General features: G+C 48.9%; 1 protein-coding gene and 1 long non-coding RNA gene across 3 annotated transcripts in view; one reads left to right on the top strand and one right to left on the bottom strand.

Annotated features, from left to right (window-relative positions):
• The window catches only part of negr1 (neuronal growth regulator 1), a 1009857-nt gene that overhangs the window by 616398 nt on the left and 368236 nt on the right, over window positions 1-25223 (bottom strand). The gene's annotated exons all lie outside the window — the stretch shown is intronic.
• Window positions 19129-25223, top strand: part of LOC140427301 (uncharacterized) — a 155096-nt gene continuing 149001 nt past the window's right edge. Inside the window, exons 1-2 of the long non-coding RNA XR_011948451.1 lie at window positions 19129-19192; window positions 22497-22631. This is a non-coding gene — a long non-coding RNA (uncharacterized lncRNA). The remainder of the gene's footprint in view (window positions 19193-22496; window positions 22632-25223) is intronic.

Genomic DNA, 25223 nt, shown 5'->3' with positions numbered 1-25223 from the left:
GGCCAAGTGATATCCAATTAAGAGAATTTTAATTGGTGCCACCCTTGCCTTAAAAGCCTCAGAATGGGAGTTGGTAGCTTTCCAATATTGTTTATACTGACAATGCAGCAGAACCCTTTTAAAAGCAGTCTACCATAAAGCATACAAATCACCCATCTTCTGCAGTCTAATTTCAATGGAACAATTGTCATTTTAGGGTGGGAATGATCCGAACATGTACTTTGCCTCCTCCAATCATTTCAATGGGCAGTAGAGCCAAACAGGCTCGGCTGAAGTTTTATATTACTTCTCTGGGGCTTGGAGGAACAGTACTGCTCCTCAGAATACCACAACATTAATGTGAACCACTGCCACTCTGGGCTCCAAACTCCACAACAAAGAATCACTTCACCACCCTCCAGAGAGCAGATTGGCATCCTCGCTTGATTCAGTGTCTTCACGAGAAGAGGGAATAAATGGACAGAAATAGGGACAAGAAAAGACAAGAAATCATGCAGTGTCATCTTTCCCTATGAATGTTTCATACATGCATTTATTCATTTTTTCAATATTAATAGATGTGAACAGTACTTATTGGAGAATAATAATATTTTCAGAAAAACTTTAATTTCAGATTCAAGAGATTATGCTGTTTGTTAGGATTAGAATTATTTAAAAAAATACATTGAAGTTTCATTAAAATGTCAAGTGATCTGCATTTCTAATGCATGGCAAATAGCACCACTGTTGAGGAACTAATGAAATTATACTTATTTAATAACTTCAAAATGAATGCACATATGAAGTGATCCTTTATGCTAAGCCATTTGTTATTTCTTGGACAATTTTCATAACGTCTGTTCTGGAAAATGCAAAATAACCTCATGAATCTGCATTTCGTTTGATTAAACTGGCTCGTCACACCTTATTAATCATAAATGAATTTTGTTTATTCAGCCATGAAACAGCTGGTATTAGTACAGTATGTCTGAGAAAATACTACCTTATAACCTGAGTTATATAAATTATAGCTCAGCAAGCCATCAGGAAAAAAGGGAAACACCTGAGGTAATTCAAGTTTGACACAGCAATTTACGAGTTCAGCTTATCTGATTTCCGAGGCTTTAGTCGTGATGGGTTGGGGTAATGATTAGGGAGACAAAGAGCAGGAAGGAGATTGATGGCAGAGAGACATGGGAAGACTTCCCCACTCCCCAGATATCTTCCATAGTGATGATGCTGAAGGTGGTGAGGACCAAAAGTCCTCTGTTGTCCAAGTTCAAAGTCATTATTCCAAAAAATGGCACATATGTATTGATTACACCATCTGTGTTGTTGTTTGTCACTTTGAAATTCACTCTGACTAGTCTGGAGGAGCGACCATCATAGTACATTGGAAAATCAATGGCAATCCATTCATGCTCACCTCACACACATTGTGTTTTGGTGTTTCATTTGCCCATCGTGAAACAGTAAGAGGAGTTTACTGGAATGCTATAGTTTTTTGTTGCTGGTCCATCCTTAATTCATACTGTGAATGTCCATACTTAATTGGGTATTTTCTTGAGAATCAAGACTGTCTGGAGCTCAGAAGCCAAAAGTGGCAATTTTGATTGTTTGTATTCAACATTAGAATTTTTTGTCTGTAAGTTCATGGTATGCTGGTACATGACATGCCTCCACCACACAAGGGAAAAAGAATGAAATCTGTGATGATTTTTTTTCATGGCTTCCTTGTGGTTCAAAAGAAAAATGTACACACACATCTTCAAACATATTCGGTCATTCACACACAGTAATTTGGTATTGCTACAGTTTCTCTGTTGCATTCCCTTTTCTTAAAGTCCCCAGGTATCTGGTTATTATTTATTAGTATCAGTCCACAGGGTTTCTGAAATGGTGGGCGCGATTCTCCACTCCCACGCCGGTTGGGAGAATCGCCTGGGCCGCCAGAATCTCCGGGGACGCCGGTCCGACGTCCTCCCGCGATTCTCCCAAACGGCGGGAATGGGCTGGTCGAGTTTTGCAGGCCGCAGGCTGGAGAATCGCCGGAGACACGGAAAATGGCGATTCTCCGGCACCCCAGCTATTCTGAGGCCCGGATGGGCCGAGCGGCCAGGCCAAAACGGCGGGTTCCCCCCGGCGCCGTCCACACCTGGTCGCTGCAGTTGTGAGCGGTGCGTGAACGCTGGGGGGGGGTGGCTTGTGGGGGGGTGAGGGGGATCCTGCACCGGGCTTCACCTGAAATGTGGGGTGGCCCGCGATCGGTGCCCACCGATCATTGGGCCGTCCTCTCTGAAGGAGGACCTCCTTCCTTCTGCGGCCCCGCAAGATCCGTCCCCCATCTTCTTGCGGGGCGAACTTAGAGAGGACGGCAACCACGCATGCGCGGATGACGCCCGTTATGTGGCGCCGGCCGCGTCATCTATGCGGCGCCGCTTTTACGTGGGCGACAAGGCCTGGCGCGTGTAGATGACGCGGCCCTGATCCTGGCCCATTGTCAGGGCCTGAATCGGTCGGGACCAGGGCCATTCCGCGCCGTCGTGAACCTCGACGGCGTTCACGACGGCGCGGCCACTTTGGCGTGGGAGTGGAGAATCGCGCTACTGAACATCAGGGGCGAAATTCTCCGGAAACGGCGCGATGTCCGCCGACTGGCGCCTAAAACGGCGCAAATCAGTCAGGCATCGCGCCACCCCAAAGGTGCGGAATGCTCCGCATCTTTGGGGGCTGAGCCCCAACCTTAAGGGGCTAGGCCGGGGCCGGACGAATTTCCGCCCCGCCAGCTGGCGGAAAAGGCCTTTGGTGCCCCGCCATCTGGCGCAGAAATGACATCTCCGGGCGGCGCATGCGCGGGAGCATCAGCGGCCGCTGACGGCATTACCGCGCATACGCAGTGGAGGGAGTCTCTTCCGCCTCTGCCATGGTGGCGACCGTGACGAAGGCGGAACGAAAAGAGTGCCCCCACGGCACAGGCCCGCCCGGAGATCGGTGGGCCCCGATCGCGGGCCAGGCCACCGTGGGGGCCAGATCGCCCCGCGCCCCCCCCGCCAGGACCCCGGAGCCAGCCCGCGCCGCCTTGTCCCGCCGGTTTGGTAGGTGGTTTAATCTATGCCGGCGGGACAGGCATTTTAGCGGCGGGACAAGTCCCCCATCTTCTTGCGGGGGGGGTGCCCGCCAACCGGCGCAGCGCGATTCCCGCCCCCGCCGAATATCCGGTGGTGGAGAATTCGGCAACCGGCGGGGGCGGGATTCACGCCAGCCCCCGGCGATTCTCCGACCCGGCGGGGGGGGGGGGGGGGGGCTCGGAGAATCTCGCCCATGATTCTCATTGCAGCTAGTAGTTGGAGAAAGCTCAAAATCCATGCTGTTTCCAAGGGAGGTGTCAGGTTTCACAAGGCTGGATTTTGCTTAGATGTTTTTTTAATATGTAAATTACTTTGACTGATTTGGTGTAATGCCTTCAAAACTCTTAACCTTTTTCATGTCTGCTTCCACGCCAAGGAGTTGGATCATTTTGGCTCAGGTCCACTCATGATTTGTGTTGCTTGGGTGATGGTGTGGATCTCTTATTTTTAGACCCCTGTGAGGTGTCTGGGTTCTCCTCCTGCATCTCATCATTAGTGGCCTTGAAATTTGAACTGTTGGATACAGCTGGATTTCAAATTTGAATCTGAACCTGTGATGGGTCTGTGGTTAGCTGTGTGTTAACTGCACTTGTATTCACTTGTGGTTTTCACATGTGTGGTTTGCTGTCAGGCATGTTGACTTCCCCACCACCTTCACTTTTGGGATGGTTTTGACCCAACCTGCCTCATGTCCGTTGGGGAGCTACTGCCCACAGATGCTGACTAGCTTATGCTGAACTGCCCTGTGACTCCTCGATTGGGTGAAGCATCTCCTTCACGCTCTGTGCGCTGGTTTTGGAAATTCCTTTGTCCCAATTTAAATCCTGATTGAAGCTGTTTGTTAACACCAAATCATTCTTTTCAACTTTTATGTGCATTGCTTTGGCCTCTTCAAACTCTGTTATAAGGTGTAGTTTTGGTGTTTTTACCTTTCATGAGTTCTATCTTGGCCCTTTCTACTTCAATAGGCCCTTCACAGGCCTTTGGAAAGCCATCTGACTTTCTTTCCATTTCCGCTATCCTTGTTGACTCTATCACCTTCTATTTGGAATTTCTTCAGCTCGCTGCAGCCGAATAGAGTTTTTCTGGATGCCTGCTGTTTCCTGGTCTAATACCTGGTACCCCACGAAGTCAGTCCCAACCATAAATCCACTCTCTTTAGGTGGGAATAACCCGAACTGTCACCACATTGGTGACTCACATGTTCTGTAGATGAATTGCTATAAGAGGAACCTTTAAATATATGCCAGTAAGCCCTTTTACTAGCACAATGCTGTTGGGCAACAAGTCAGCAGCCTTTGCGACCAGCAGTGTTCGAAAACACTCTGCATCTCTGAAAATAGTTATTTATTTTCTTGGAGCTTGTGATTCAAAAGGAGTCATTATTTTGTATAAGAAGAGTTGCAGGTATCTTGTCCTCCCACCATCCCATTTGAGTCTGAGCTTGGTACTTTCCAGGCTATGGACACTTTCTATGTTGTCATCTGACACTTTGAATTTTGCCCTGTCTAATTTGGATGAATCATAGAATTTACAGTGCAGAAGGAGGCCATTTGGCCCATCGAGTCTGCACCGGCTCTTGGAAAGAGCGGCCAAGCCCACGTCTCCATCCTGTCCCCGTAACCCAGTAACCCCACCTAACGTTTTTGGACACTAACCTGCAAATCTTTGGACTGTGGGAGGAAACCGGAGCACCCGGAGGAAAGCCACGCAGACAGGGGGAGAACGTGCAGATTCCGTACAGACAGTGACCCAAGCCGGGAATCGAACCTGGGACCCTGGAGTTGTGAAGCAACTGTGCTAACTACTGTGCTACCATGCTGCCCATTATGAGAGATCATAAGGTAATGGGAGGTGAATAGGATTCCATTCATCTAACCCACATCAGTTTTGGTGTTTCTTTTGTCCATGATGAAACAGAAAGATGAACTGTCTAGAATGCTGTAGGGATGTGTGTATTCTCCAACTGGCTGTGAATGTCCATATTTAATTAGGTATTTGCTTGAGTCTCAGAACCATCTGGAGTTCAGAAGTCATAAGGTCACATGATTTGAAGTGGCCATTTTAACAGCTTAGCGGAGTTCTCCTAATTGGGACTACAGTTCTGTGGCGGGGACGGGAACATGGAGTGCTTCCCACTGCGGAGGTCAGCAGAAAACCACGCCATATCTTCTGGCCCTGACCTCATTAATTATACAACTGGGTGTTTTGCTCCATATTCCATGGCAGGGAGGCCTGATGGCGAATAGAGCACCCGGATATACGGGTGCCATATTGAAAAGGCACCCAACGTCACTGACCCACAATTGAAGAAAGAAGATGGACCTCCAGAGAAACAAGATGGAACTTCAAAAAGCACTTTTGAGACTGGAAGATGGACCTCCTCAATGACACTAAATCGGGAAGATCCACCTGGAGATGCTCCCAGCACCCACTGCTGTGGTGTCCCAGATAGTCTCCATCCTGAACTCCGGAGGCAGCCCCACGTATTGTTGAGGTGAGTCCTGACATCCTGACGCCTTGTTCCAGACGCTGGCATCGCGGAGAATCAGGTGTGGGTGGAAAATTCTAGTCAGGCCTTCATCTGTTTCATGTCAAATCAGTTTCATGCCAGCCTCAAGTGAGTTTCCCGATACGCCATAGCAGGCACCAGCGGCAGATACCATGGGGAATTTACGCCAGTGTGAAACCAGCATTTTCGCTCCTGCCCAATTCTCCACCTCACCCACTATTGAACCCTCTGGTGGGACCATGAAAGAATTCTGCCCTCGGTTTGTGCCCAAAATTTTAAAGTATTGTCTGAAAATTCGGAATATCGCGGAACATGAAACGAGTGCCGTGGGACTGGATTCCCCGATTTTGAGGCTACGTCCGGAGGAAGTGTCATGTTTTACAATTGAAGTGTCTTGTTTTATGATGCTCCTCCCGGTGGGCAGCTAGCAGCGGCGCCGGATAAAACCCTCAGCATTCCCGACATAAATGGTTGGAGAATTGCCGGGTCTGTGGCAGCGCATGCGCATGGCGACGGCCTGCATTGGTCGCGCCATACAACATGGCGCCGACCGTGCACGGACCCGGACAGCCAAATAGTGTCCCCCTGGACCCCCTCCACCTTTCACCCCCGGACCACGCCCCACAAGTCCCCTCAGCCCTCTCCAAATACCCCCCCCCCCCCCCCCCCCGCAGCACGGCTCCCCCCTGACTGTGGCGGCGCTGGACACTTCCGTGGTGGTGGTGAGTCCTCCATGGACTTTGGGGTAGGAGGGAGTTTGTTCCTCTTGCTAATCGGGCTGCTCTTTAAAGATGGCGCCTTGATCTCTGTGTAGCTGGGTTTATCAGCTTAATCAGGCCCCGCGCCATAAGAGTGACGCGCAAACTGTGTCCCCTGAATTGTTTTTTGATGAAGTGTCAGAAGATCTGGACAGAAAACCTGGCTGTGTTTCTGGAAGAAAACACACTGGTGTTCAGTCAGAAACTGACACATTTCTTTTGGAAAATTCCACCGTGTGCTGGTTGACAGAACCAAGTAATGTCTTAAAGACATAATTAATTGCTTGCTTACAAATTTAAATCACTGTCAAACAACTCCACAGGGGTCTCCCACCTGCCTTGAAATCTGTCCCGATAAAACCCGGAAATGGCTAGAACCATGCCAGATTTCTAACATGCCAATTTTCAGGCATTTATACCCACTCAGCATGCCTTGGCAGGTAAAATTCCCCACAAAGTATTTGAGAGGCAAGAAATTCAAGGTATCATGATTTGTGACAGGAATGAGACAAGAGGGAAACAGTCAAGGGGGACCAGGAATAGAAAGGAGATTGGAAAGGAGAATGGGCTTGGGTCCAGATGTCAATTAAAATATGAATTTGAATAGTCACAAGGGGAATGCAGGTTACAGAGGCAGGAAAAATGTCCTGATGGTAAACACAGGAACAGGAGGAAATGAGAAGATAACGGCTGAACTAATTTCTCAAATGTTTTATCAAGTTAAGTTTGGCAATACAGCTTCCAGTTTTTAGCTTAAATTAAATATTTAAAAAGTAGGAATGTCCTAGAATTAATCAACCTTTGGGTTGCCATGCAGAAAGGCTATATTTTTCAAATTTGTCTTTTGGATACAAACCAGTTTGTAATTTCAATTCTCCCCAGGCACATGGCCTCTGAGGGAAAAATTCAGTCGTAGGTGGAATAATTATTCTGCTGTCATCTCATGCTGGAATGAAAGGAAAAATGGTTCACTAAGCTTCTTGCCAGACGAATAATTTGCTCCGGACAGTCAGGTGATCTACAGCCAACTTTAATCTTCTGAATCTTCATTTCCATGCATCATGGGTAAGATGTAACACAACATCAGAGAAATGTCCTAGATATTTATGGAGACGTATTTGTGGTTCCTGCCCCATCCACATATCAGATCCCCTATGCACTGTGGCATACAGTCAGAAGAGAGTAGCCCTGGAGGTCACCAATGACTCTGAACCCCATCATTTCTCATGGCAGAAGATCAAACATGGGCAAGGAAATCTCATGCTGATTGTCACCTACTGTCCTCCCTCAATTGAAGAATCAGTATTCCTCCATGTTGAGCACCACTTGAAAGAAGCACTAGTATGGCAAGGGCACAAAATGTACTCGAGGTAGGAAACATCAAAGCTCATCCCCAAATAATTGCTTGTCAGCATCACTACTGATCAAACTTGATTATTGCCTATCTCTATTTGCTGTTGAGGTGATGGTGAACTGCCTCTTGAACCACTGCGTCGATGTGGTGTAGGTACACACACAGTGATGTTAGGAAGGGAGTCCGAGGAGTTTCAACCAACGACAGTGAAGGAACCGTGATATAGTTCCAGGTTACGATGGTGTGGGGTGTAGAGGGGAACTTGAAGTGGTAATTTTCCCATGCATCTGCTTCCCTTGACCGTCTAGATCAATGAAGTAATTTTGAAATGTAGTCACTGTTATAATGCAAGGAACCATGATAGCCAAATTCTGCACAGAAAGATCCCACAAATAATAGTGAGATACATGACCAGATATTATGTCTTAGTGATGTTGGTTAGAGTATAAATATTGACAAGGACACCAGGCAATCTCCCTGCAGTTCCTCAAAGACATGGAATCCCTTCCATGCACTGAAGGGGACAGTTGAGATTCAGGTTTATATCTGAAAGACTATATACCCCATAGTGCAGTATTGCACTGGGGTGTCAGCTTAGATTATGTGTTCAAGTCTTTGGAGTGGGACCTGAAAACACAAGTGTTTGACTTGGAGGTTTGAGTGCTACCCATGGGTCGTGAATGTGTAGGTAAAATGAATCCTAACTTCAGTGCACTGCAACACACACAATTATATATTTTCGATAAGGATTTGCACTCTACATCCCCATTTTGATTTTCTGGGCCTTGTACGATGTGACCACTCCACTGGTGGGCAAACCCAATTACCATCTACACTAACTGGGAAATGTAGTTCACTGTCTTTCCTGTGAATAATTTGATCCAATGGTGCAATCATAAGTGATACACATTTAAATCTCTTTTCCCTCTGCGGTCAACCCTGAATGTGTATCAGGAACACACCGGCCGGGATTCTCCGAAATCCCGGCTAAGTGTTGACGCCGGCGTAAGCACCGGAGTGTTTCACGACTGCATCAATAGGCCTCCTGGCCCAGCAATTCAGCGGCCCTCAAGGGGCCAGCACGGCAACAGAGTGCTCCACGCAGCTCCAGCGGCGATACGCGGACCTGCACTGCTGTCTGGAGTCCGCGCATGCACGCGCCGGCCGTTTCCGCACCGGCGCATGCGAACGCCGACCATTTCCACACCCGTGAATGCACGCAGCGGCCGTTTCCATGGCGGCGCATGAGCGCGCCAACCGTTTCCGCGCCGGCGCACGCGGGCAGCAGCCGTTTCCACGCCTGCGCCGCGCAACATGGCGGGGCCCTACAGCTGGCCCACACGGAAGGAGGTAGGCCGATCGGTAGCCCCCAATCGAGGGCCTGGACGTAGTGGAGGCCCGCCCGGAGTCTGATCCCTCTGCCCCCCCACCAGGATGGCCACCACGGCTGTGGGCCTGAGCTCCCACTGGATGGTACCAGGTTGGAACCACGGCGGCGGGACTCGGCAGGAAGTCGGCCTTTCGACTGCGGAGAAGCGCCGCGGGGGCCTCTTTCAGCGGCCCCAGACCGGCGCCGCGTCAACCACGCGAGTGCGACTGGCGCTGATTCTCCAGTCGGCGGAGAATCGCATCCCATCGGAGCAGCATGGCGGGAATTTTCCGCGTCACCGGCGATTCTCCGACCCGGCGCAGGCTCAGAGAATCCCGGCCTATGTCTTTGATATACTAGTCCTTCTGAGACTGTCAAAAAGAGCAGCAAGAGAGTGCGAGTTTACATCGCTCACCACCCTCCACACTAATAAATCCTCATTATGGCAAAGCCCAGGACTTCTCCACTGAGCCAAAATCCACATTCTATTTTACAACATGACTTTTTTCTGTGCTATAAAAATTCTAGCCCTCCCAGCCTCCCTCACTCCTCACTCATAGTGTATCACTGGAGTGGGAAAAAAACGTAAGAGATAAAACTGAACAATCAATTAAAGAGAAAATCTAGGCTGCTGGTAACAGAAAATGGAGTGGTGCAATTCAATCCTGAAAAATCATGGCCGGCATCTCATTAAAATTCAATTTCCATTTGAAGTCACCAGAAATGGCAATGAGGTGGCAACGTGGTTTGCACTTCAGCCTCACAGCAGGTTGGGTTGGCCATGATTGATGCTCATGGTTGCGAGGATGGGGCAGGTGTGTGGGCCTGCGTGGCATACTCTTTCCGAGGGAGGGTGTAGGCTTGATGCCCAAAGAGCCTCCTTCTGCACTGTTGGGATTCTATGATTCTATGAGCATGAGCAATGCAACTTGGAATTCTGCCAATAATCTACTAAAACTAATGTATTACTGGCCACAAACACATTGGGCTGGATTCTCCGCAGCCCCGCGCCAAAATCGCATTTGGCGCAAGGGCGGAGAAGCAACATTCGTGCCGAAGTCAGGCCCGGCGCCGCACCGGCGATTCTCCGGGAACCGAGAATCGGCGATTTCGCGATTTACTCCGCGCGGCTGGGGGTCCATTGCCAGTGGCCCGCCCAGCGATCCTCCGCTTCCGACCGGCCGAGTTCCCGACGGTGTGGAACTAACATGCTGTAGCTGGTCGGGACTCTCGCATGGCGGCACTTGACTCAGCCCGCGGCTGCCCTGGTGAGGGGCGGGGGAATCGGGCACCGGGTGTCATAATATCCACTCATGTATATGAGATACAGACAGGCAGTGATTGAAACACAGGATGACCAGTAAGCACACAACACAGTGCAGCCAATCACCAGACAGGACACTACCACTATAAAGCCACAGGGCACTAGGTTTCCCGTGCTCTCGGGACCCAGCCACTGAGACAGTCAGAGTCCATGAGCTAGCAAGTGCAATCACCATGCGGTAGCTAGTAAGTCTGGTCAGGCTACTAAAAGGTCTCCAATCAGTTCAGTATAGTGTCGACCCACAGCTGAATATGTATATCAATTCTATCGTTGGATAAAACAGTGTTGGATCTTCTCCAGTGTTAGACATCTGTTTCTAGCTTCCCTGCATCCAGTGCAGTCCACATCGAACCTACCTGCCTAACACATCATGGTACCAGAGTGTACTGATCTTGACGGACCTACCGCGAGTGAATCAGCATTGACCAGCAAGCAGCCATCCGGTGAAATGGAAAACATCCAGCCACATCCGCAGCTCCGCATCTCCGGCAACCTCGGCGCCAATTGGAAAATCTTCAAGCAAAAATTCCTCTTGTTCATCGAGGCCTCCGACCTCGAAGCAGCATCGGATACCAGGAAGATTGCGCTACTTCTCTCCACCGCGGGGGACCACGCCATCCACATCTACAACTCCCTTACGTTCGCTGACGGCGAAGACAAAACAAAATTCAAAACAGTCCTGCTGAAGTTTGACAGCCACTGCGACATTGAGGTGAATGAGAGCTTTGAACGGTACGTTTTCCAGCAGAGGCTCCAGGATAAGGATGAACCTTTTCAGTCCTTCGTGACCCATCTCCGCATCCTAGCGCAGTCATGTAACTATGACGGGACGGCTGATTCCATGATCCGGGATCAGATCGTTTTCGGGGTCCACTCCGACTCCCTTCGGCAGCAGCTCCTGAAAGTCAAACAGTTGACCCTCTCTGTCGCTATCGAGACGTGCGTTGTCCATGAGCATGCTAAGAATCGTTACTCTCACATCAGGGAGGCAGAAACTGCAAAGCTGGTCTCCCATGAGGCGGAACGGGTGCAGACCATTGCACAAATGCAGGGCCTGAGCATCGAGGAGAGTGGCTGTTTTGCGCGCTTTTCCCGGGTCCCTGCGCATGCGTGCCATGACCGAGTGGACGGCGAGCCCGACAACCCGACTGCGCAGGTGCATACGTCGACCGACCGCACTGCGCATGCTCAATGGTGCACGGAACGCGCTGACGTCGGCGTCATGACGTGTCCGAATTGTGGCTCTGCCCACTTAAAGAGGCAATGTCCGGCAAAAGGACGCCGGTGTCTACAGTGTGGCAAACTTGGCCACTACGCAGCCCTTTGCAGATCTGCTCCACTGCTCAGCAGCCAGCGATCCCAGCTGCGGCGCAACACAACAAGGCATGCCTGATTCCGATCCCGACAGCCCAACAGACCCTGATGCTGAGTGCCTCAAGTCCCCATACCGGGTAGGCATCATAACTACACATGCGCTGCCTTCCACCACAACGGCGAAACGCCTCTTGATCCTCAGTGTGGATCCCGACGACGAGTGGTGTGCTGTCCTCACAGTTAACAAGGCTCGCATCCGAGTTAAACTGGACACCGGCGCATCAGCGAACCTCATCTCAAAATCTGACCTCAACACCATCCGCGCCAGACCAAGCATTCTTCCACCGGCCTGCCAGCTCCTTGACTACTATGGCAATGCCATAGCTGCCAGTGGCTCCTGTCAACTGGGGCTATCCAACAAGGCGATCAAGGCAACACTGCGGTTTGAAATCGTCGGGTCTGACAGAGCGTCCCTGCTCAGTGCTCGAGCCTGCAAGCTTCTGAACCTGGTTCAGCGAGTCTACACCATGTCATTATCTCCGGCGACGGCCTCGCCTGATAGAAACTTACAAGCCGACATAGATGGCATTATCACGCAGTACCACAGCGTATTAGATGGAATGGGCAAGCTCCCATACCGATATAAAATCCTGCTCAAGCCGAACGCCACCCCTGTAATTCATGCACCACGCCAGGTGCCGGCACCCCTCAAGGACTGTCTGAAGAAGCAATTACAGGACCTCCAAGACCAGGGCATCATATCGAAGGTCACAGAGCCAACAGACTGGGTCAGCTCCATGGTCTGGGTAAAGAAACCGTCAGGGCAGCTTCGCATTTGCATTGACCCTAAGGATCTAAACCGCAACATCATGCGGGAGCATTACCCGATACCAAAACGTGAAGAGTTGACCAGTGAGATGACTCATGCCAAATTCTTTTACTAAGCTGGATGCCTCCAAGGGTTTTTGGCAAATACAGCTGGACGCGTCCAGTCGCAAGCTGTGCACGATCAACACCCCGTTCGGTCGCTACTGCTACAACCTTTTGGGATCATATCTGCCTCCGAAGTATTTCACCGCATCATGGAGCAGATGATGGAGGGCATCGAGGGGGTGTGAGTATATGTTGATGATGTAATTATCTGGTCCACAATGCCCCAGGAACACATTGCTCGCCTCAAGAAGGTATTCCAGAGAATTCATGAACATGGTCTCCAGCTCAACAGGGCCAAGTGTTCATTTGGTCAATCAGATATTAAGTTCCTGGGTGACCACATCTCGCAGCAGTGGGTGCGGCCAGATGCCGACAAGGTCTCGGCGATCAACGCCATAAAGACCCCGGAGGACAAGAAGGCGGTCCTCCACTTCCTCGGGATGGTCAACTTCCTCGGGAAATTCATTCCCAATATGGCAACCCACACCACGGCCCTCCGCCATCTCGTCAAGAAGTCGATGGAATTCCAGTGGCTGCCCACATATGAAGAGGAATGGCGTGAGCTGAAAGCAAAGCTCACCACAGCCCCGGTTCTAGCGTTCTTCGACCCAACCAAGGAAACCAAGATATCGACTGATGCAAGCCAGGACAGCATTGGGGCGGTGCTCCTTCAGCGAGATGACTCCTCGTCCTGGGCTCCAGTGGCATATGCCTCCAGGGCCATGACGCCCATTGAGCAACAGTACGCTCAGATTGAGAAGGATTGTCTGGGCCTCCTGACAGGGATAGACAAGTTTCACGACTACGTTTACGGCCTGCCAAAATTCACGGTAGAAACGGACCACAGGTCTTTAGTCCATATAATCCAGAAGGATTTAAATGACATGACACCTCGGTTACAGCAAATTCTTCTTAAGCTACGCCGCTATGACTTCAAACTTGTCCACAAGCCAGGCAAAGAGCTGATCGTTGCAGATGCCCTATCCAGGTCCATTACCACACCGTGTGAACAAAGTGACTTCATCTGCCACATAGAAGCACAAGTGCAGTTGCGTGCCATCAACCTTCCGGCCTCTGACGAACGGGTGGTCCAAATTCGTGAGGAGATGGCCAAGGATCCTCTGCAGCAGCGCGTGATGCAGCACCTCAGCAATGGCTGGCAGAAGGTGATGTGTTGGGTGTTCTGGATCACATACAGGTCACCAACACTTGAAGTAGTGCAACACTATTTTATTAAAAGGTTAACTATTTAAACATACTTGAACTGTGGGTAAATACGATACCAGCTTTAACTAAAGACCTTTGCCTTGTCCTAACGAGTTGATGCACTCAGCACATGGTGAATGTCTGTGTTGCAGGTTGTGAGCTCTGTGTTCCTAGCTAGCTGTTACTCGAATGAGCGGGAACTCTGATGTCCCCTGTCTTTATAGTGCGTGTGCTCTCACTGGTGATTGGCTGTGGTGTTGTGTATGTTGATTGGTCCCACTGTGTGTCCATCAGTGTGTGTCTGCACCATGATATACTGGTGTATATTATGACAGAAGGGACAATGTCCCCAGTTCTATAACGGAAAAGACGACGTGACGGTGGTGGAGGGAATCCTTCTGAAACTCAACAGGATCGTAATTCCTCAGAGCATGCGGGCTATGGTGCTGGGCCAACTCCATGAGGGTCACCTTGGGGTCGAGAAATGCCGACGCAGAGCTCGGGAGGCGGTTTATTGGCCGGGCATCAGCCAGGATATTGCTGACACAGTCCTCAATTGCCCTACCTGTCAGAGGTTTCAACCAGCTCAACCCAAGGAAACGCTGCAACAGCACGAGATCGTGACCTCTCCGTGGTCCAAAGTAGGTGTAGACCTTTTCCATGCCAAGGGGCATGACTACGTACTCCTGGTTGACTACTTCTCCAGTTACCCAGAAGTGGTGAAACTGTCCGACCTCACGTCGAAGGCGGTAATCAAAGCCTATTAAGAAACGTTCGCCAGGCATGGGATTCCGCTCACGGTAATGAACGACAACGGTTCTTGCTTTTGCAGCCAGGAATGGTCTGATTTTGCACAGTCCTACAACTTCCGTCACGTAACCTCCAGCCCCCACAACCCGCAGTCAAACAGGAAGGCCGAGAAAGGGGTCCATATTGTAAAGCGGCTGCTGTGCAAAGCTGAAGATTCAGGCTCCGATTTTAACCTGGCAATGCTGGCATACAGGGCAACCCCACTGTCCACTGGGTTGTCTCCAGCGCAGATGCTCATGAATCACACTCTGAGGACCACAGTTCCAGCCATCCATGTTCCAGACCTTGACCACCTCACGGTCTTACAGAAAATGCAGCAGTCACGGGCCCAACAGAAGACCACATACGATGCTCATGCAACGGATCTACCCGACCTGGCACCAGCTGATCATGTTCGTGTCCAGTTGCCTGAGGGCGGCTGGTCAGCCACAGCTGTTGTGATCAAACAAGTGGCCCAAGATCGTTCCTTGTCCGCATGGCTGATGACTCCCTGCTACGGCGCAACAGACGGGCACTGTGAAGAGTTCCATGCCCGCTACCTGACCGAAGTGCCCTGCCGCCTACGATGCTTCCTCCGGACGTACCCTGCCACGAGGCCACCGATCTACCAGCAATCCTGCCGGCCCACGGAACCACCGCGATGGTAGCGAACCCCCTATCCACGTGCAGGCGGCTCCTGATCCACCTCTGCGGCGATCGACAAGAATTCGTCGTCCACCACAAAGACTGAATCTGTACACTGAACTTTTGTACATTTTGTGACTTCATCGATTTAACCTGTGTAAATATTGTTTTGTTTGCCATGTATCTGCACTATCGATACCTTCCTATGTATATACGTTCATTTAGACACCTTTTGTATATAGTCAGGCATATATATATATATATATATATATATACGCACGCACACCTTAGTATTTATTTATCTAAAAGAAAAGGGGGGGGAAATCTTTGGTGGGGGTCAGTGAGGGTGTCTGGTGGGCAGGTCTTGCATTGTGTTGGGGGAGGGGGGCCTCCAATGGACCTTGTAGGCAACTCCCTTAAAGAGTTACCTCCTTGGCACACCACGAGATTCACTGCGTCAGGGCCACTTTGTAAATACCCGCACTAATTTTCGCCCACATGAATCCCAGCACAGAGGACCAAAGAATCATGTGGGCTCTACATATATTTGGTGCTCACAAAGTGATGTTAAATTGTTACTAGATATATTTTAATTGTTTCCTCCTCTTAACAATGGCACAGTATGGTACTTTTCTCCTTGGGTGATAATGCTTAACAATGACAATTATTTAAAGCCAAAAAAAGGGACCAAAAGGACATTGATGAATATGCTCTGCAAAATAGTGTTAGATCATGAGTGAAAACTATAAACAAGGAATAGAATGATAGAGAAAACACTACGTTGCAAACTCTTCAGCGAATGGAAGATGAATCAAAAGGTTATCCCTCAGTGCAGAGAGTATTTTGAGAACCAACTAGATAGTCATTCACACAGCTTTGTTGAATTCCACATGAATTGTTTAATTGTGAATATAGCCAGAATCTACCGAGTCTTTTAGAGATGGCTGCGTATAGAATTGACTGTGTTACAATGTAAGCGGGAAATACTTAAAAACTAGATAAACTCTGATCGAGTCAGTGAGGGAGGTCTGACTAATACCAAAAAAGGTGCTGGTTGTTTTTGAGGTGTATGACCAAATACTGCACTATCTTTTCACCACTCTGAAGCTTCAACTGAGGCACTGCACAAAGGCAATCAGTCATAATTATAGAAGGGTCTGAAACTGGAGACAGTAGAAATGATTACTGCATATGCTGCACTGCCTCTAAGATTCCAGATACCTTTGTACACCCAGAAGATGTTCCTTTGTAGTGTAACTAAATCTGAAACTGTCAGGAATGCGATGTGTATAAAGATCCTTGTCTGTGAGAGTCCCATTTAGGGATATTTTGGGTTCAAATTAGACACCTAATCTGAGGAGACTTGTTACTGTGGAGGAATTTCATGCTGGAGCTTGTCTTATATAAATCTGAGTATGTTCAAATATGCAACTTTTTTAGCTTTAGTTGAGTGACCTGGGGCGAAATTCTCCCCCAACGGCGCGATGTCCGCCGACTGGCGCCAAAACCGGCGGCAATCAGACGGGCATCGCGCCGGCCCAAAGGTGCGGAATGCTCCGCATCATTGGGGGCCGAGCCCCAACATTGAGGGGCTAGGCCGGCGCCGGAGGGATTTCCGCCCCGCCAGCTGGCCGAAATGGCGTTTGTTGCCCCGCCAGCTGGCGCGGAAATGCGGCGCATGCGCGGGAGCGTCAGCGGCCGTGACCGTTTCCCGCGCATGCGCAGTGGGGAGAGTCTCTTCCGACTCCGCCATGGTGGAGGCCGTGGCGGAGGCGGAAGTGAAAGAGTGCCCCCACGGCACAGACCCGCCCACGGATCGGTGGGCCCCGATCGCGGGCCAGGCCACCGTGGGGGCACCCCCCGGGGTCAGATCGCCCCGCGCCCCCCCCCCCAGGACCCCGGAGCCCGCCAACGCCTCCTGGTCCCGCCGGTAAATACCAGCTTTGATTTATGCCGGCTGGACAGGCAATGGTCCCGCCGGTAAATACCAGCTTTGATTTATGCCGGCTGGACAGGCAATTTCTGGGCGGGACTTCGGCCCATCCGGGCCGGAGGGAGTTTCTTCCACCTCCGCCATGGTAGAGACCGTGATGAAGGCGGAAGGGAAAGAGTGCCCACACGGCACAGGCCCGCCCACGGATCGGTGGGCCCCGATCGCGGGCCAGGCCACCGTGGGGGCTCCCCCCCGGGCCAGATCGCCCCGCGCCCCCCCCCAGGACCCCGGAGCCCGCCCGCACCGCCTTGTCCCGCTGGTAAGGTAGGTGGTTTAATCTACGCCGGCGGGACAGGCATTTTAGCGGCGGGACTTCGGCCCATCCGGGCTGTAGAATCGCGGGGGGGGAGGCCCTGACCGGCGCGGCATGATTCCCACCCCCGCCGAATATCCGGTGCCGGAGAATTCGGCAACCGGCGGGGGCGGGATTCACGCCAGCCCCCGGCGATTCTCCGACCCGGCGGGGGGTCGGAGAATCTCGCCCCCGGTGTTTTGGATTAATTAATTAAAAAAAATTTTTTTTTTAAAAATTTAGAATACCCAATTATTTTTTCCAAGGGGCAATTTAACGTGGCCAATCCACCTAACTTGCAAGTCTTTGGGTTGTGGGGGTGAAACCCACGCAGACACGGGGAGAACGTGCAAACTCCACACGGACAGTGACCCAGGGCCGGGATTTGAACCCGGGTCCTCAGCGCCGTAGGCAGCAATGCTAACCACTGTGCCACCGTGCTGCCCCGGATTAATTAATTAATGGCAAAAATTAAACTATGGATAAATGCTTACACTCGTCAAGCAATGGAAATGAGACCAAAGTGGGAAGAATGAGATCAACCGCTGTCAGAAGATTATGCAATTGTAAGAAGTAATGAATAGTTCTGCACAGCTGAAATGAGTACAGCTGTCCACTGAGATTCTGTAGGGTTCTACTTTAATGTTTGGCCAATGAGATAAAAGTGAGAACAACTGGGAATCCAGTAAACAAGCAAATGAATGGTGAAAATCCATGCCCTACCACTGAATCTGGAGGCTGCACTGTCCTCTAATGGCATAGTCAGATTCCAACTGTGGTGTTTGAACTCAAATTTTCTGGATTAACTCATTAGCATAGTATTCGAAGATTCAAATAAACCAATGGTGGCAGCAGGGAAGTTACATAAAAATTAAGTTTTTTTAAAAATGTGGACAATTAGAAGAGTGGGTCACATTAAAGTGGCAACAAAAATTGAAAAGGTTTCGGAGACTCCAAGAAAGCATCTCAACCAATTAGTGGTCTTTATCAAGTATGAGAATACAAGGAATTACAAGCTACCTGGAAGAATGAAGGTGCAGATATGAGTATGCAGGCAAGTAACAGCAGCACAGCACTTCTTCCCCTTTCTTGGTTTGATGGCTGATGAAGGGGAGGTGATGCGCAATGGAGTGCTGATGTTGGCCTTCTCTACAATTACATGTCCCATTTCCACAGGTCAGTGTTGCAACATAGAGTTGGAGCAAGTTTCAGGCTACAGTTGCCCATGTTGTTGGATGTGTCATCTCTATGGTGCTGGGAGAGAAAATAATTGACAACTTTTGCCACAAATAATTCATGTTTGACATGTCAAAATAGCAGGACATGAACTTCCCATATCATTCCTTGTTTGAGAAAGAACTTTTCTTTCTTGATGTGGATTTCACTGGCAAGGACAATATTTATTGTCCCTCTCCTTTATGTTTAGCTTCCTTTTTATCACTGATACTTCATCCTCATTTTCCACTGTGAAAACCGACACAATGTACAAGTTTACCCAATCTGTCATTCCTTGTGGTTTATTACAGTAACACCTGCGCCTAATTGGGACATGTGGGTCCATAAAGACAGGCACCAGTGACACTAATAGACAACAAGGTAATGGCAGATTTATTCAGTAAGTACTTTGTATCCATTTCTACAAAGAAAAAAAAGATAAAATATAAGTGATAGAAAGGAAATTAACCATAGAAGGAGTAATGTATTGGAATCAATACAAGTTGGAAAAAAAAAGTAATGATGATTTAAGATAAAAATAAATTCCAGCATCTGATGATTTCCAACCTTGGGTAATAAAAGTAAGTAGGTGAGGACATTTCAGAAGCATTGTTCCTGATCTATTAAAGGTCTCTTGATTCAGGAATTGTACTGTAAATTTGCTAACGTCACTACATTACTCAACAAAAGAATGGGAGACAGAAACCAAGGGCGCAATTTACTGGCCATGTCCTGCCGGAATCGGAATGGGACACAGCTGACGAATGCCGGGAGAGGCCTCTTCCAAGACCTCCGATGGTCATGACAGCCCACGAGATCTAACGAGATCTCGCAAGACATCGCGGTCTGGATACCAGCCATTGTGGGCGGGATCCAGACTTGCATAGTTAAGTGAACTTAACTGCTCACTTGACTATGCCAACGACAGATCTAACCAGGTCTAGCCGAGTGGCATGGTAGCACAGTGGTTAGCACTGCTGCCTCACAGCTCCAGGGACCCAATTCAATTCCAGCCTCAGGTGACTATTTGTGTGGAGTTTACACTTTCTCCCCGTGTTTGCATGGGTTTCCTCCGGTGCTCCGGTTTCCTCCCCAAGTCCAAAGATGTACAGATTAGGTGGATTGACCATGCTAAATTGCTCCTTATTGTCCAAAAGGTTAAGTGGGGTTACTGGGTTACGGGGATAGGGTGGATGCCTGGACTTAAGTACGTTGCTCTTTCCAAGGGCTGGTGCAGACTCGATGAGCCAGATGGCGTCATTCTGCACTATAAATTCTATGATTCTATGATCTATTGGCCTTGCTAAGGAGACCCAGCCAGGCGCCGTTTAGTACTGCTCCACTCAAACGTGGATCTGGTGGAACAGCACCTGGGGGTCTCCCCGGCCATTGGAGACCGCTGGGTAGTCAGGGACAGGTCAGGGGCACCCTGGCTCCCCTCCTGAACCTAGGCACCTTGGCACTGCAAGGCTGGCACCTTGAGACTGCTACCCTGGCACGGCAAAGGTGCCCGGGTGGCACTGCCAAGAGCCAGGGGCTGAGTGGAGGGGCCATGTCCATGAAAGGGGTGGGTGAGGGTGTGAAGGGTAGGTATGAAGGGGCCTCCGAAAGGTTGGGGGGTGAAGGGCAGGAGTCCTCAAAGGAGGGGGGCCCGAAAGGGGGTGTGAGGAAGTCTGAAACGGGGAGGCACTCAGCGACCCAATAAAAGGCATTTCTCACTTGGAGAAGTGTGGCGTAATGCCCATGTGTGGGGGGTGACATTGCCCATGGGTGGGGGTGGGGGGGGTGGGGGTGGGGGGGGGTGAACCCTCACTTAGAGTTCGGGGCACCCTTTCAAAATGGCAGCCCGATTTCTGAGGAGCCAGTCTGGCTAGTGAGTTTAGCTCCCCAGTGATGAAAACATTCCTAAGTGTGGGCTAGACCAAGGAGAAATTCCCCAAGACCCATTAAAATGACTAAGTGTTGTTAAACAGGGCTGAGAAACAATCAGCCAAAACCGCCCAAAATGATACATAGAAATCTTTCCATTAGTTTACCATCAGTCATTGGGAATCTACAAGTATCTGTCATTACAGATGGAGAGACTGAGCACTTGAATAAATATGAGTTGATCAGGAAGATCAGTGTGGCTGTTTGTTATGTTTGTTTGTTATGTAAGTTATGTTTGACAATCTATCTAAAATCTTTGAGGGGATTATTAATGATGTAGATAAGGGAATGTCTAAGGGTGGTACTTTTATGGATGTCCAGAAGACATTTGATAAGTTTTCACGAGATAGAGTAGGGATAAGTGGTACAAGTTTTGATTGGTGGAGCATAACAATTTGTGTTTCCCAAAAATCTGCTCTGGGGTATCAAACGCCATGATGAACAAATTGAGAGTTGTTTCTGCATGTTTGCAGATGGCAAATTTAGGAAGGACAGTAGTGCAGATGGTTACATGAGGTTGCAAAGGGACAAAAAAACATAAGTGAGTGCGTAAACAATTACAAATGGGAATATGAGAAATAAATTGGGAATGTATGAATCCAAGAAAGATTCTGCGGAATATTTTCTAAATGGCAAGACAATAGGCATTGCACAGGAGCAAGAAGTTATGGGAGACCAAGTAATAACTCAATAAACATTAGTAAACAAGTATAGAAAGGTAAAAGCTAATTAAATGTGGGCAAGGGGACTGGATCACAAGGGAGGAAGTTGCTTCAGTTGTACAAACCAGATTTCTCAACTGGAAGGTTCACAGCCCCTCCTCAGGTGTCCACGGGAAGATTTTAAGCTGTTGTTTCCCTCAGCTAAAATTTTTCTCTCTATTCAGATATGCAGAGTCAGCAAACTTTCTGACTATGCAAACCCAATTCTCGAAAAGGTCCGTTGAATGATCTGTTTTTTATTTTGGAGGCAAATGCCAACTAGAGTCAGGCCTGTTGTCTCAGAAACAGCGCAGAGACATCCACGTGGGCTGCTGGGTGCTGAGGCGGGTTGTTTAAAAGGCCCACCTCAGTGTCTGGGATTTGGCCCAGGTTGTACTGAAAACAAGAAAACAAAAAACAGCCTTCTAACACTCACCTCTCATACCCCCATGCCGAACCATGCAATCTCATGCCAGCTCTCCCCCATGGCCCTCATACCCTTCGTGCCAAATTAGTGCCAACCTATGAAACCCCACTCATCCCAATAGCTCTTTATAACCCCTGTACCAACTTAGTTCCAACTCATGCCCTACCACGTTTTGCCCTTATAGATTCAATGCCAACTCAGTACCAACATGGGCAGACGGCAGGCGCCACACTGAGATGAAATAAAATAACCTTCGAAGTATTTATTACAGACATCATATTAAAAAGACTGAGTGATAAAATTCCATGCAATACAACTAAATCCCTTCAAGCACTACATCCTCTATAAAACACATATTTCTTCAAGTACCAAATCCCTTAAAAACAAACATCTGTATTCATGCCCCTCAGCAAAGCTAGCTAATCCCTTTAAAACCACCTGAAGCTGTCAATCAAACTGTGAACATCCCCACCTAGTGATAATGATAGCTACTGGAAGCAGCCAAGGAGCACTAATCCCATAATGGTAACCCTCAGGGTTATGTCATCAAACATCTATTGAAATTGTAAGCATTGATTTGTTTTCAACTGAGAGTCACAGCAGATGTTTTTCCCCCCAAAATGTACAGGTTAGAAGATGTGAAGAACTTGACAGTTCCTCAGACCTTATCCATCTTTTACGTACATCAATGTCTACTGTTAACAATCCCAATGCAGTACCTGCACCTCTCCAAAAGGGTATCTGAGCTCTCCAATGAATTCTGGTAGGTTTGGACCTTTTCCACAAATGTCTACGAGGTGTGTGTGAGAAACCTGGGTGATGAAAACTGCATCTGAGTCAAGGCAACTGCGCTTTTAAATATACTGCTGCCACCATGAACTGTGGATGTCTGAAATACCTCCTGCCCCATCCTCCCCCACCCCGCCAAAAAGGTGGGTGCCGAGTTTGGGGTTGGGACTTCCAGAATCAAGACTCCGGTGCCATTTTGACTAAGGCATGCAACCCTTCTGACTCAACAATAATTTGGGCTTGTCTCCACAATGCAGACAATTTAGTAAATGTAATGCCAATCTCGAAAGGTTAGACTATCAAGGGCACAGAGTTTTATTTTCCAGTTCTAACAAATCAATTAACATGAGCAAAGTATCATTTTAGTTTCCACCCTGCACAGGGCATAAGGAACCAGAAACGCTGCTGGGACCCACAGACTCCTCATTATTGATCAAGCGCGGTGTTATCAAAGAGATACTGTCTGGCAGTCTTGTTCTGCTCAGCTGTTGAAGTGAGAGCTGGTAGGGCCGCCAACGCCACAGTCTAATCAGCACTGTCAACTCCAGCAACAATCTACCAGTGACAGTCCACCAACCTCAGAGGGACAGTCATCCAACCTTATAGTGAGAGTTCACCAACCTCAGAGCAAGATGCTAATATTTGGGTGGAAGTAGACTGCAGCTTCCGGTGTGAAATCCCAAAACGAAGGTGCAGAGGAAACAGGGCAGCTTGGGAGAAAGTATTCGGTTGGAATTAAATCATCTCTCTGTTGTATCTCCAACAACAACAAAATCTAGACCATAATATTTAACTAAGTGTTTGAACCAGATTGAAATAATAGATCTGTGAAACATTTTGAGCCAAAATATTCTGGGCATTGACAATGTGTTTCTCCAGTTGGCATGAATTTAGAACACAAAACTGTCCATAATGTGGTGCTAATTGGGACTAAAGTGGCAGGCTCACTCAGAGGTGATAGAGAATGGCTGGCAAGGGAAATCGAAGTGGCACACACCAGTACAGCTTTTGCAGTTTGTGTTTGAGGCACATTGTTGGCATAGTACAAGGAATTAAATGAGTGCATCTTTTAAGTTAAATCAGATTTGCTGAATATCCAGGACTGGAATAACAATACCGTTCCAATTGTTCACACTCAAATTATAAGTGAATATTACTTTCAAAAATCCGATGAGAACAATCCATGACAATTAAAATTTGAATTGGTGTATTCATATTTTAACGTCAGCAACAGAATGCCTCTTGTTAAGTGTTTTATAATACTCGAAGGCTAGGCAAGAGGGAGCCTTGTTCCAAATTATATACGTCAATAAAGATTAGGGGCAGGGGTGGCTGTTTTGCAATTGGAAAGCTGGTTTCTCTCAGAAATAAAAACTAAAAATGCTGGAAAAAATCAACAGGCCTGATAGTGAGAGAAACTAAGTTGCTGGGCTATGGCAACATGTCCAGCCCGGGCATCGCGGTAGGGCAGCTTTAGGGCAGCACGGAAGCACAAGTGGGTAGCACTGTGGCTTCACAGCACCACGGTCCCAGGTTCGATTCCCCGCTGGGTCACTGTCTGGGCGGTGTCTGCACGTTCTCCCCGTGTCTGCGTGGGTTTCCTCCGGGTGCTCCGGTTTCCTCCCACAGTCCAAAGACGTGCAGGTTAGATGGATTGGCCATGCTAAATTGCACTTAGTGTCCAAAAAAGGTTAGGAGGGGTTATTGGGTTACAGGGATAGGGTGGAAGTTAGGGCTTAAATGGGTCGGTGCAGACTTGATGGGCTGAATGGCCTCCTTCTGCACTGTATGTTCTATGTATTCTATTACAGTCTCCTTCAACATTAAGCCAGGAGGATGTATTGGGTGGTATTCTCCCCCCCCAGTGCCGGGTGGGAGAATCGCCGGGGCGCCGAGCGAGTCGCGCCACGCCGCCCCGACACCTGCATGTGATGCTCTCCCCCACCCCGAAACCAGAATAGGTCGTGCCCAGGACCTGTTCGCGCCATTGTGAAATGCAACGGTGTTCACGACGGCGCGAACACTTGGCCTCAATATCGGAGAATCTCGCCTATTATCTCTACATTCCCTTGATTTGATTTGATTTTGCGGAAGACAATGATGGGCGTAAACTCTGACATCCGTTGGCAAAGCCACTGGTTGACAGACCTATATTTTGCAACGGGCATCGCTCTGCTCGTGTGCACTCCTAGACACACCACCAGCATAGAGGTAGCAGCGAAAAGGTTAGTTTATACATTAGCTGTGAAAAAGACAAGACAATGACGACTGGAGGGCAACAGGCACCCACACCCCATTAGGATCAGATAATAGAACATTGTGAAATGAAAACAGATATTGCTGGATAAACTCAGCTTTGTGGATAAAAAAAGAGAGTTAATGTTTTTAGTCTGTATGACTCTTCTAAGTCATATTGAACTCAAAAAGTTAACTTTGTCTATGTGGTAGAGATCACGGGCAGGATTCTCCGTTGCCCAACGCCGATATCATAATCGGCGATCGGGCGGAGAATCCCTTCCGACTCCCAAATCGGTGGCAGCGCCAGTTTGACGCCGGTGCCCAATTC

The sequence above is a fragment of the Scyliorhinus torazame genome, chromosome 7 (assembly GCF_047496885.1).
Source record: "Scyliorhinus torazame isolate Kashiwa2021f chromosome 7, sScyTor2.1, whole genome shotgun sequence".
NCBI lineage: Eukaryota > Metazoa > Chordata > Chondrichthyes > Carcharhiniformes > Scyliorhinidae > Scyliorhinus > Scyliorhinus torazame.
Note: the sequence above shows the minus strand (reverse complement) of the source record. Positions and strands in the feature narration are given on the sequence as shown.